The 14,214-nt window shown below is 27.3% G+C and overlaps 1 protein-coding gene across 5 annotated transcripts in view; it reads left to right on the plus strand.

Annotated features, from left to right (window-relative positions):
- Positions 1-14,214, plus strand: part of LOC132921118 (uncharacterized) — a 111,998-nt gene that overhangs the window by 92,225 nt on the left and 5,559 nt on the right. The window lies entirely within an intron of this gene.

Below are 14,214 nucleotides of genomic sequence, written 5' to 3' on the forward strand. Positions count from 1 at the left end.
AAAAAAAATAGAAAAATAATATAATATTTAAATTTTTTTTAAATAGGTATTTATTGTTATTGTCACTGAGAGATTTGAATTTGGTAACAACGGAGCTGTGTGCATTTAATCTATACCTCGTTAATACACTTATTCCACTCATATTGTCATCATATCGTAAATCTATTTATTGTTTTTTCATTGATAAATTTTTTGTATACTTACGATTAATATTTTACAATGTATTTTTTCATTTTAAAAGATAATTTTTCCATGATTAACATTTTTTCATACATACCTAATTTGCAACTTTTTCGTGTCTATCCGCGTGCATATTTTACCTGTTTTAGGCGTTTTAGCTTCAAAAACTTCCGAGCCCTATTAATATATTATATCAATTTGTATAATTGCTATGTACCTTACCTAAAATATACGTTGTTTTCGCAAACTCAGGTGCCATTATGTCAAAAGTATTTTATCGATGCTGCTAAGAAAAATTAATAGTTTTTAAAATGTTTTGGACTTATATTGCCTTTGTACACGAATTGATTATGAAACGCTCTAGCTCTTTCGCACACACAGCAAAAAATATAAATGTATACGATATAAAATATCTGTAGAACTTAAACATTACTTTTTATAAAAAAAAATTGAAAGTACCAACCCAAGTTTTATTTCAAGATGACATTAAGTCATGTGGACGTATATTTTCCAAGCCTGACACCGCAGTATTGGTTCATGGAAAGCATTTTATTTTTCTAATTTGAATTGTAATTTTTGACATGACCTACACCATACTATGACAATCTGAAGTATGTACCTAGAATAACGTTTCTTTAAATAACTATATTATTTATTACAACCAAATTTTTCAACTTGTTGTCTCTACGCTTCGATTGTACATTTAATTCGGTCACACCGTGTGTATACTTTATGATATTAATAATGTCACAGCAGTAAACTGTTTACTGTAGTAAATAAATATATAAATAAAATATTACCCCTAGTACCAAAAATATTATAAATGAATACGACATAATATTATAGGTAGGTATATACTTAAAATCCTGTTCATTATAGTTAAAATTTATAAATCTATAAAAGCAAAATAGTTTTAAAAAACACAAAACATGTGTAAATATTTTTTCCTAGCAATTATTACTAATATTACAACACACATAATATCATTAATTTTTTCGAAACATAATAATACATTCTAAATTCTATTATCGTGTTACATTAAAATATATACAATACATTTTTCTGAATAATTGATTTTATGAATATCGTAATATCTGAACATGAAACAATAAGATACCTCCTTGCTCTCCCCCCCCCCGCCACTAGAATTTTAAATTTGTTTCCCAAATCAATATCTGTACCTAATTGTAAAAATATTCTAAAATTAATTCTATAAATAAAATGTATAATAATAATACCTAATAGTAATAATGATAAAACATAATATAAATAAAATTTAAATATAAAACTAATTTTTTCCCCTCGCCTAGAAAAATGTCTAGGGACGCTCATGGACAATCCTATTCATGTAAGTGTATTAAACCCACTAAAATATGCCATTTCATTATTTACTTACTCACATTGTGCTCGTAAGTAAAACAATGTCTCAAACTGCTGACATGACAATAACTTAAATTATTAAAATATTTCAACTTTCAAATTAATTTTTTTTTAAAAATTTGAAGAATTTTATGTTTTTTAAAATGTAGGTAAAGGAAAAACCGTAATTGATATTTTTATGTTAAATTCTTAAGTTTTCTGTATTAATTGATAACAAATAAGTGTGTACATTAAGAATACATAATATATTATCATAAATCAATCATATTGTTTTTTCAAGTAATAATAAACCAATTAATCGAAAATTATAATAATAAATAAATTAAAAAATACACATTAATTATGGAATGAATAGTTAAATAAATGGACTGCGTATTATTAATATTACGTAACACATGATCTACAGGAATTTGAATATTTCCTAAATTAATGTTATTAGCTGATATCGCGTTACCGTGATCGTCGACGGTTCGCCACTTTGGATTAACCCGCAATATGTGTTCGACGATAACCGTTGAAAATGTATGAATAACTTAATAATTATTATGAAGTGCAACGACTGGTACCCGTTCGCTTATAAAAAAAAATAATAATAATAAAACGATGATCAGCCAACTAAAAACAACTTGCTCGACGGGATACAGATAACTTTTACCGTTCGTTTTGTATACGTACCGTCCGCACCCGCGCGCGTTTATTACCAAAAAGAAAGATAAGTACATTAAAAATGACCGTACAACATTCCCACGCGTGTGTATAACGCTGCACCAGTGTGCAAGGAAGAAAACATAATTGAGGCGTGAAGTTTCAAAATTAGCTAAAACCAATGTTTTAAAATGTTCAGAAACAACAAAAAAATGAAAATGAGGTTAAGATTTTGCTCCATGAATTTATTAAATATATCACATCAAAGCTTTAGAGTGTATACACATTGATTATGCATATTTACTATGTATAGAAAGATTATTAGAAGAGTAAAATAAATTGATGGTTTTGATATAGCTGGTTTTATTGACAATTTTGTCATATGGCTGGTTTTGAAATTGGCTTTGTGATGTAAGTAATTTTTAAACAAACTTTCAAACATTTTAACTACAACAAAACATTAATTTTATGGTATACCTTAGGTAGGTAGATTAAAACTTCATTTTATTCTGATCTTATTAACACATTTTATTATTTTACCGCGAAAAACACACGTGTTTGATAATGGATGGTTTTGAAATAAACTTTGTAAAACGGGTGTTTTTTAAACCAACCACTATAATTATCCATATTATATTTAAGCCAGCTATAGCATTATTTTATGTTCAATATTTGTACAGGACTTGTAATACAATGTTATCATATTGTATAAAATACAAAAAAAAACCTTTTTAAAAATGTTCTATTAGCTGATTTTTAAACTACACGTATGTTAAAACTGTCACAACACATTCATACAAATCGCCCGTAAGACGCCATCGCGATCAGCGACATGTTATAATATATGTAAAAGAAAAACACCGATACGCCAGTGCCATCAAAAAAGAAAATAACGGACGTCGGATTACGCACACAACGGCTGCCGTCGACGACCACTTGACTCGCGTAATACCCGACGAGACGCGCGTCCCGCTGTCGTTGTGAGAGCAGAAGGGAACGTCTGGTCTGGAATATTATCCGACCTCATCGATATTCATAATATGAAAGTAGGCATACGCAATCGATACCGAACACATATTACGAATTATATTCGGATATCTTTTCTGTGTTGAATTTCAATCAAAAGTTTGCGATATAAAATACAACCAATGCCAATTTATTACTCTTCACTTGTTTATAAATATAATTTTTTAATATTTCACCTTATTTTTAATTGCTCACTTAATCAGATATTATTATAATAATAATTGATAATATAACGTAACATACTATAATAATTACCTCATGTCCTTGGTGTACCAGATTTGCCTACCTATATCGCCGTGTGATCAACATACAATATTTAATATTGAAATATATAAATTAATATTATGATAGTTACTACTTTACAAGGTTTCAATTATTACTCGTTGTTATTAATAATTATTTTATAAAACAGCGGCTACGCATAATAGTTGCAAATGATATAAGCGAATTATCAACATTATGTTGTTAAAACGTATAAATGGTATAACGTTAATATCATGACATTTTTAAACTTTAATAATAAATCTTCTAGAATAATAAGACAATTGTTTACGGCTAAATGATAACAAAAGGTAAACATCGCTGTAACAAACAGTTCAAATCCTATTTATCACTTGTTAGTTTAGTGGTATTATTTAATATTAAATGTAAAATTAAATATGCATACACGTTTTACATTATACGTGCATTATAGTTAAACTAGGTATTTTATTAGCTCGCTTGTATTACTGAGAAGTAAATTCGTACACCAGTTATCCAAAGTATTCTGAAGTATGGTTCTAAAACGCGAACTGAACATAAAACATAATAATATTATTTACAGCTACGCAGATACTAACTTAATGTCTACTATTTTTTTTTTTTTTAAGAAATGAAGTTTATGTATTGATAATTTTATGATTTAAAGCCGATAGCGTCGTAATGTTTTAGTACATCATCAACGAACAAAGCTATACTCATACTCATATCGTTAGTTTTTTTCCGTAATAAAATTGTGAAGGAAATAATATATAACAATACGGTGTATCCAGACCTAATTCCATTTATTTTTCCTGTTTATGATATTATATTGCACTGTTCCGACAATAAAACTGTTGTAGGTATACCAACACGCCGTATACCAAAAACTGTGCACTTAAAGTCGTTAGTCTTAGGTTCTTAGGGCTTAATGATAATGTGACGTGATTTAAAAGCATTACCTATGATAATGAATTTATAGTTTTGAAAATTGGGAAAGCAATCGCCCGTTTGTTTCGTACAAATGACGATGATGTTTCATATTGTATAAAGAACTATTCTAAAAATATTCTATGCAGTTACAGGTTATCTTAGCAGTAGTGTATGTGTGCGCACGCTTGTTTATTCCATGAACATTAATATGCATACTTTAAATATTTGAGTGGTTTTGGGTACAATACGCTATATAGGTCATTTAAGTACGATGAAATCCTATTTACTATATATTATATATACACTCACACCAAATGGTTCAACATCACGTAGTGGTTGTGTCGTAAACTTTAACGTAGGTACTCTAAAAACCAAAGGTATAGAAACATTAAGAACTATTTGGGTTAGGACACTAAATTTAATTAGAACCAATACAAATTAGTGAACAATTACTTATTGCTTTCATCTTCACATTTATCTTAAATAATACGTTAAGTTTTTAAATATATCAAAATACGCCTTACTTAGTATCAGTGTTTATTTAATACTTTTTTGATAAAATGTATTACCGCTAAAAATATATATTCGATTAGTAATAACAATAATTATTGAAAATTATAACACAACATTAAATTAAATTCACTCGGAGAAATTAAATTGAAAAAATCCCAGTGTTATTAAATAAGAAAATTATTATCGTATAATTAATCGTAATTTTATTAAGTATTTAAATTTTTACTGAAACAATAGAATAACTTGTTAATAAAATGTATAAGATATCGTCGATATTATAATATACTGATCTTGTAGTTTATAAAATTACAAAACAATCAAGACGTTTCTCATTAATACTTATATAATATTGATAAAGGTATTTTTTTTTATTATTATTATTAATACTGATCATTTTATAGAAAAATCTAATTAAAATTTTCAACTTGCATTTTCTACATAAGGATAATATTATAGAATTTAGAATTTAGTAATACGCGAAACTTTATTTTCAATTAAACAGACCTTTACTAAAAATAATCTTGAAAGCTGTTAATAAAATTTGATTTACGCATTTCAGGTTTTAAAAATGAATATAATACTGCTAGTTAAATTTAATAAAGTAAACAAGTCAAAAAATTAGACATCGTCTTTCAGATGTATTAATAGACCTAAATTACTATATTATTACCAAAATAAAATATAACTCATCTAACCCGTCTCCGCCGGTATGATTCAACGTGAAGTCTACACGTCATTATTGCAAAAAAGTATCTGAAGTCATGATAACATGCTTCCATTATCTACTATTATGTAAGCGTTTTATGTGTATATAGTAATTAATTAGTGATCACACGTATATAAGTAGGCGGGCAGGTAGCTTATATCTTGTTCCATTCATAATAAAGATTTTCAAATAAAAACATGTACCTACAGTGAAATATGGACGTTATGTTGTATTATCGTAATTATTTTCAAAATACCGACATGACAATGCTTTTCTAATTTCTATAATAACCATTTTATGTTAAACTAACAATATGATGTAATCAAATTGTTCGAAATTAGGTCATTGTACTATCATAATACCTAATCATGTATGCATAATATATTATATAATATTACCTATTATAATTAACTTTTGATGCAGGTTATACTAATTTGGACGCTGGCAAAGTGCGATTTAGAAGGAATTAAATAGACACATTAACGAACACCTAAAAGGGAGAAAGTTATTTGTCTTTTCCTCACAGTGAAGGAAAATTCCAATTATTTTGAAACACCATTAAAATAATAAGTACCCTTCGCTGCAGCGCTCTGTGAAACACTTATTTTAATTAAACGTATTCGATTTCATAAGTCGTTATTTTATAAACCATTATAAAAAAAAAATACATTTATTTCACATTTTGGGGATGGAGTATAATAATTGACAAGGTGATTGACGATATATACAATATGGCAATTAACCTATCTTAGGACAATGAGTAAATCTTATTTACCTACGAGAAAGCTATATAACAAGATGCAAGTATGTAACAATGACGAAAAAGTACCTATAGCTTATCAACTAAATACCAACGGGACCTTGAATTAAAATTATAATAAAATATAAAATTATTTTATATAAAATGACGGTAACGCGACACCGAATAAGAGTGTACACGTCATGGTCAAGCGGTATGTTTATAAATTGAAATGTAGATAAATAATAAATATAATATCACTCTACATTATAGTATGTCAATTTATCAAATATTATATCGCGATCTAATGTATTGAACGGGTAATATGAACTACAAAACTAGAATGTATAAATTACATATTTTAATAATATATAATACTCGTATTTAATAAATGGTAATTATGTTTTATTAAATATTTAAAAGTAACGCTGGTGAGAAAAATGATTTAAATCCGGTTTTTATATTTTTACACAAGAACAAAAAACAATTGTCTTATGTAGAAATATTTGATTCTTATTTTTAACAAATACACGGGCAATGTATATATTATACGCAATATATATAATGTATATTATATTAAAACACATATTATTATCTATCACATGATACATGATTCATCATAATATCAAGTTCAAAGTTCTATTGTGAATCAATATTTCAGATTTAATCAGAAATATCTCCTAGAGGTTTTAAAAACGTGAAACCGAAAAATAAGTATTTTCGTAATAATCATATTAAAACATTAATGTTTATAAATTTATAATGATTGATAAAATAAAAAATGTATTTTTTGTTTTTCTTTTATAACTGTGGAAATTGTATCAAATTGTTTCTATTTATTCATATAAGTCTTAACGTTGAAACATTCTTTGTAAGTTACTGTCTCATAATAATTAATCTGAAGTCAAGTAATTGCATTGATAATTTAAATCCTTTCATTTCTATCTAAGGAGTTATAATCAAAATTTAGAATAGATGGGTTGGATCTGACTGATTAAGCCTATGCAATCGAGAGCATGGGCTATTAATTCCTACAAACCATAATTATAGGGAATATCTAAAACTCTAAATACAATATATTTGGGATGTGGTTTATCGTTCACAAATCTGCTTAAAGAGCGTTTGAGGTATGACATCGTCCCGGAAAGCCTTGTTCAGGTAAGCGCATTTCGCTACTTGAAAATGAGGGGGGTGGTAACCTAACCTGAAAAGTGCTTTTTTATTTTTAAATTAGTATTTTTGCGTTCAAATGTTCGAAAATCATCTTTGATTGGTATGTTTTTGTCGATTCTGGCACGCCGCCTCATAGAGCAACTTTCTTGAGGCATTGCCATCATCGGCAGCTATTCACCGGTATGTTAAATAATCGGAATGCAAAGTATTTGAATCATTGAACAATTGTTAGTCAATGCATGATGATGGTCGGTAAATTTTCGTCATCGAGGAACACTTGCAACTTCGTCACTTGTTATGTGCAAATCAGTATGATATGATTAGTACTAGAGAACTCTTTTATGTTCATCTGCAGTATTCACGGCTACTACTGGACTCAGGTAGACTTCTATTCATTAGATATTCAACTGTGAGTAATTGTATTTGCCTTATAAGTTTGAGAAGAAATGATTTTCTTGGTTCAATTCGTTTTCCTTGATTAAAGAGACTTGCGTCCTTTGGTCGTGTTTCGAAGTTTTAAGCCTTTTGATTCAAAGTAGAGTTAGTGATGAGTGGCCATAGGGTAATGAACAATTAAGTACATAATATCTTGGTTAGCGTAGGTACCAGATCTGTTTTTGATTATTTCGTGCATGCCAAAGGTTTGGACGATTTATCAGAGGTGAGGCGTTCATATTATCTGGACTGAAAAATATATTCTTGGCAACTTTTGATAATGGTTTATATTGGATTTTTGGTATCCACATCAATCTTGAACGGGAGTTTTCGTATAAACCAGGAAGTACCCATTATCGTTTTCAAGGTTATGTGTTGGACTGCATAAATTTTGCTTCGTTTTATTGTTGATATTAGTGATTTTCACGTTGAACCGGTGTATGTTATTATAGATTTAATGTACATTTTGTATAATACGCTTAACTTTTTTCGTAGTGAGATATTGTCATGTTGGATTGTGATGGCTGTTATATAAGGTGGCGTTGGTAACCTAATCTAACCCATTTTTCTGTGCCGTTTCGGTGACATATTGGCGGAAGCGTTTTGATTGATGGTTTCCATTGAATTACTTAGTCGTTGATTTTTATTTTCGTTAGCTTTCTTAGGCGTGGTGTCTATATTTATTGTCACTTTTTCGCATTTGATTCTTTCAAAGTTAGTTAGCTGTCCGTCAGATTTTAAGGCGTATCTTTGAATGTTATTCTACTTACCGATTGGTTTTACTGTGCATAAGTGCTTCTCTGTCGTATTTCACCGTATTACCAGCGTAGAAGTTCATACAGACGGTAGTATTGGGAATATGAGTTGTAATCCCGTGTTGAACTAATATTTCTTCGCGTATGGTTTTGTTAGATTTTTTTATTGTCTAGCCGTATTCTATTATGTGCTTTGTGCGTATGCATGATTGAGTGTGATCCTCATTACACATTTGGGTTATGTTGGCAGCTTGAATATGTATATGTTCACTGTTTAGAATGTTTAGATACAGTTACTATTTTTGTAAAATGGTAAATTATAAATATATTTTAATATAAACTATTAAAATAAGTATATCTACTCCATGATTGCTACTTAAATACATAATAAATTCAATCAGTTTAAATTGCCATTTTATTACCCAATATACCGATCCAATTAATATGAATTTCTAGGTAATTACCACAAATAATCACTGCCTACTCACTGGCGTGCGTATCATTGTTTTTGTTTTTTGTCATCACATAGTACATTTCTAGATAAATAATAATTCATGACAGGAAAACGACTTCAGTATATAATAGAACCATTACATAAACGTACATTATATAGAAATTATTTATTTATTGCCTTACATAATATTTAATAAAATATTAATCATAAAAATTTAAATTAATTATTTTACTCATTATTCATTTTTTTTTTCAACTATTTTTGAAAAAAAAACATGAACAATAAGAAAAAAAATGAATTTTTAAAAGAAATATAGAGGCTTTTAAACGAAATTGGGTCCGTGGCAATTCATGTATATTTCAAAAGTGGTATTGAGTTCTGTGGAAAAAAAATAGTAGGTAAAGTGCGAGTCCTACCTATTTCCGATTATTATATAAATATACTAATATTATACTAGTCACTACCATTATTAATTTATGCGAATCATATCATCCGTGATTAAACCAGCCATTTTACACCCCACATACCAATATTTTTAACTTTTTTGACGAATTACTAGAAATATAATCAAAAACGCGTGTAAAATTACGAAGAAAGTAGGTAAAAATAAAAAAATACACTGCATAAAAATAAAATTTAAGGGAACAAATAACAAAGTACACTATAAATATAATCGATTTGAGTTCCGTATAATTTAAGTTATTACCGAGAACATAATTCATATATTAGATAAAGACATATTTTTATTTAACTATAATAATAATTTATTTTTTAATTAATAATTTATATAATTTATACCACAGTTTGTTTTAATATTTATAACTTATAAAAAATACATAATTTGTTCTTTCTCGGGACTCAATTTATCTACAACTTTTTTTTCAAAGACCCAATTAACCGAGAAAAGACCTTTTGTCCTTTTATCACTTAATCTATCTAACTCAGAAATTCACAGTCCAAGATAAAGTAGTACTGAAAAAAAATATATTATCCATGATTGATGTTATTACAATATAATCATTCAATTGTAATTACTATAGATATATTTTTTTCGTTTACTAATATATTATAAGTAAAATATAAACTTCTTACCCCTCCCCCCGCACGAAACTTGTAAAACCGATTAAAAATTATTTCATCAGTACAACTCAATGATAGAAATTATAATAATATTGTACAAGTACACTTGTTTTATGATCGCATATTATTTTTGATACTACAGTATATTATATTATGTAGTAGGCAGAATAGTTGTGCCACGAAACCAATTCCGTAGTTGGTGATTTATTTATCGGACTATATAATATTATTATACTCAAAGAAGAGTGAACTTCTAACTAAATAGGACTGCACGCATGTTATAACCACAGTATATAAGTGTATTATGTCCGTTGAAGTATATTTTATAACGAATGTCATAGTTAAGACTTATTTGAACGACTGCTATGATTTACCCCACTCGTTCCGTTGGGTCCGCATATAAATAAATCCTATAACCCGTGCGGCTGCATCAAGAATTCATACTAGCTGGGGTCGTAGGTTATTATAAATAGGCGTGGTTATGTATAATATTATAGGAACCGCGGCCGCAGGGCACTATATTACTTGAATAAGCCCATTATTAGTTGGCAAATAGTAAAGCCGTCCACCAACGTTGTTATTTTAATATTTTGGTTTATTTACTAACTTTTTGCCGTCTTGACAAAAAATTACATTATTTCGTTGGTGAAATTGTATTTTGATTTTCTTCGCATCTGTTTTATATAGTAGTAGGTATGTGTGCAGGTTAACTAAAACTAATTTATATAAAACACATATAAAATTATGTATAGTGAATATTGTGCTTTAAATAAAACAATGATCTTCACGAGTTTGTCCAGAACAATTAAATGGTTTAAGAAATCTTTATTTAAAATTACCAACATGTCTATAATTAATTTATTTAGTTAGGTTTGATTATTTTTTTTTAATCGGCGATAGTATAAGAAAAACATACACAAATTTGCATTGATAACATAATTATTATATTGTGAGCTCCTGCCAATTCAACAATAAGGTCACTGAGGTAAAAATTAATGTTGCAATTATTTTTGATTCAATATTAAGGCTGAACGATGAATGTAATGATTTTACAATGATATGTGTTCTTTTTTTTTGTAAGTTTCTTCAGCTTTAAGTAGTAGTTCAATCTTCTTTTTCAACTTTTACTGGTATGAAATTGAATAAGTATATTAATTTGGAATCAAAAGTAAAAATTTCCCAGTATTTTTGCATAATTACTGGAAAAAAAATCATAAATAAATAAATGGAAATACGAGAATCTTTAAACAAAACCAACTTTCGACGAAATATATTTTGTTATAGGTAAACATAGACTTTTAAATTAATCACAACATTTTGCAATACCATTTTCTATACATTGTATAAGTTTCTAAGTATGTTGAATCATTTTTAACTATTTATCATTTATAGACATTTAATTTTTTTTGTTTATATAAATTACGATAAAATAAATCATGGAAATTTTACATGACTCTTTATAAAAAGCTTATACTGAAATTAAAAAACAAGTTGAGCGTAAAAATACAGTATTTTTTTATATAAGCGTTTGAAGTTTGAATAATTGAAATGAAAATTTGTTTTGAAAAAGTTGAAAATGCATACAATTTTCAGTATTTATACCTTTTGTTTAAAAATGTAAAGCATAGTTTCATATAAGTCGTGCTTACAAGAATTATAAAATAAAGTCTAGCATAATACCACAAATATTTAATTATGAACACCTGAAGTTTAAACTTCGACGAAATTGTAAAATAATTACGAGCTACTTGATAATATTTACTCCATTTCACGGAAAATGATTGAATCGTAATATATATATATAATATATAAGTTTTTAAAATTATGATTAAATATGTATTATCGAGGTTGCTATGTTAGCGAAATTATATTAATTAAATCATCGGTTGCTAGGAATAACTTTACAAAAAGTCCGATTAAAAATAAATGATAGTAATATAGTATCGTGGGCTAACGCGAAATTGACGATGTAAAATTGGTGATGATAAAAAAGTAATATCCAGCTCAATAACATACCTATATAATATATATTATGTATTCTTAGATATTTAACTTTTTTTAATGATATATTTTATAGTTTAATTTACACAATGAAATTTTCAAAATAATACATAGACTAATTTTAAACTATTTGTTAACATTTGAAATATTCGATTTTTTTTTTAAAGTTAATAAAAATGTTTAGGTTGGTAGAATATTATATTTATACGTATGATAAAAGGTTCCTTATAAGTAAATAGGTCTTATTTAATGAAACAAAAAATATAGGTATAACTGATGGTTAGCGCACACATATTGTGTTAAGTACAAACTATTTTCATTTGCACAAATGAGGTATATGAAATGCTCTTTAATATTATATATATATATATATATATATATATATATATATATATATATATTATGATATAAATACTTTCTAATAATAAATAATAAAATAAATGTTATGTTTTTGGCAAACAATTAAGCCTATCAAATAATTAATATAAGTAAAATAAATTGGTATAGTACCAATATTGATACATAATAAAATATACTTAGCTGGAAGACTGTCTCCACTTAGAATTGTTTTTCATATACAGTGTTTTATCGTTGAATTTATATTTAACAGTTCCATTAAAGTTATTTACTCAAATATGAGGCACACTCAATCCCTACAGATTATTTGAGTACGGCAAAACGTTATCTACTTATTGTTTTTATAAACATAATTTTTAGTCGTCGAGTAGATTCTCATTCAGAATAACGAGGATTTAATATTTTGTTAAAATTTAAAAGGTACAGCGCTCGGTATAACGCAATATGTGTATATTATTATTTATAATATGACGTTCGCCGACGCTAATTCACTTCTTAAAATATGCGCCCTTGCTAGGTATTAACGAATTCAAGTGTTTGACAGCATAAAGGTTGATTGAATTTTCGAACCAAGTTACCCACACGCTTTTTGTCCGTCACAGGACTAATTTAATTTTAACTTAGAAGAGCTAAATTATATTCGTTATGGCACCTTGATCTCTGTAGAAGACCCTCTCTTATTTTCCCTCCCTTAGTAAGTGAATAGTATTTCGTATCGTAACCACTTTCTTTACTATATATTTTTTCGTATGCAAAGCACTTATTTTAGTATCATTTTTCTAAGTTAGAAGGATAAACGTCTTTTTCAATTCTTAAACCTACGTTTGGGTTTATTCTTTATAAAATGTAGATCAAATGTTGTAAGACATCGTGAAAGAATATTATAAAACATTTTCAGAACTTTTTCATAACAAAAAAAAGTTAATACCTATATATAAAATTTCAAATTTCAAAAAGTCATACAGATGAATATTATATACTATTGAAATTGTATTAAAAATGCATATGTAAAACTATTTTGATAATTATATTACTTATTTAAATATCGTATGATTTTATTACAGAAAAATAACAACAAATGTTGTTTATTTCAAACTATAACACAATATTATTTAGCTATAGTACAATCAGTTTAAAATCTAATAGCAATAGAATAATCAAAGAGTAATAAAAAGGAATTCTATTTCACTTATAACGCACTTTTTTTATTTTTTATTTTTTTTTTTTAAACGTACGAATTTTTCCCAAAACATTCTTCGTCCATTGTTTTATTTTGATCCTACTTATAATAATAGTATGGTGTCAGCTTTTTTCTTATCTTTTCCTTTTCGGTAACTATTGCTTTAACCCGATAGTTGTCCCTACTCGACCGCCGCGTGATGCCAAGATTATGTGATATATACTATAATTGTTCGGCAGGTTATCACAGTAACTATCTGTAATATTACGATAATATCGCTCTTGAAAACTACATAAAACGTTTCTCATAAAATACTTAACTACGATATACGTTTATCTCAATAAAACGAATAAAAGTTTTCTTTGGAAAACAGTTCACAATTATTATCGATTGTGTTATTGTTTCGTAAATGTCAGTACT

The sequence above is a fragment of the Rhopalosiphum padi genome, chromosome 2 (assembly GCF_020882245.1).
Source record: "Rhopalosiphum padi isolate XX-2018 chromosome 2, ASM2088224v1, whole genome shotgun sequence".
Lineage (NCBI taxonomy): Eukaryota > Metazoa > Arthropoda > Insecta > Hemiptera > Aphididae > Rhopalosiphum > Rhopalosiphum padi.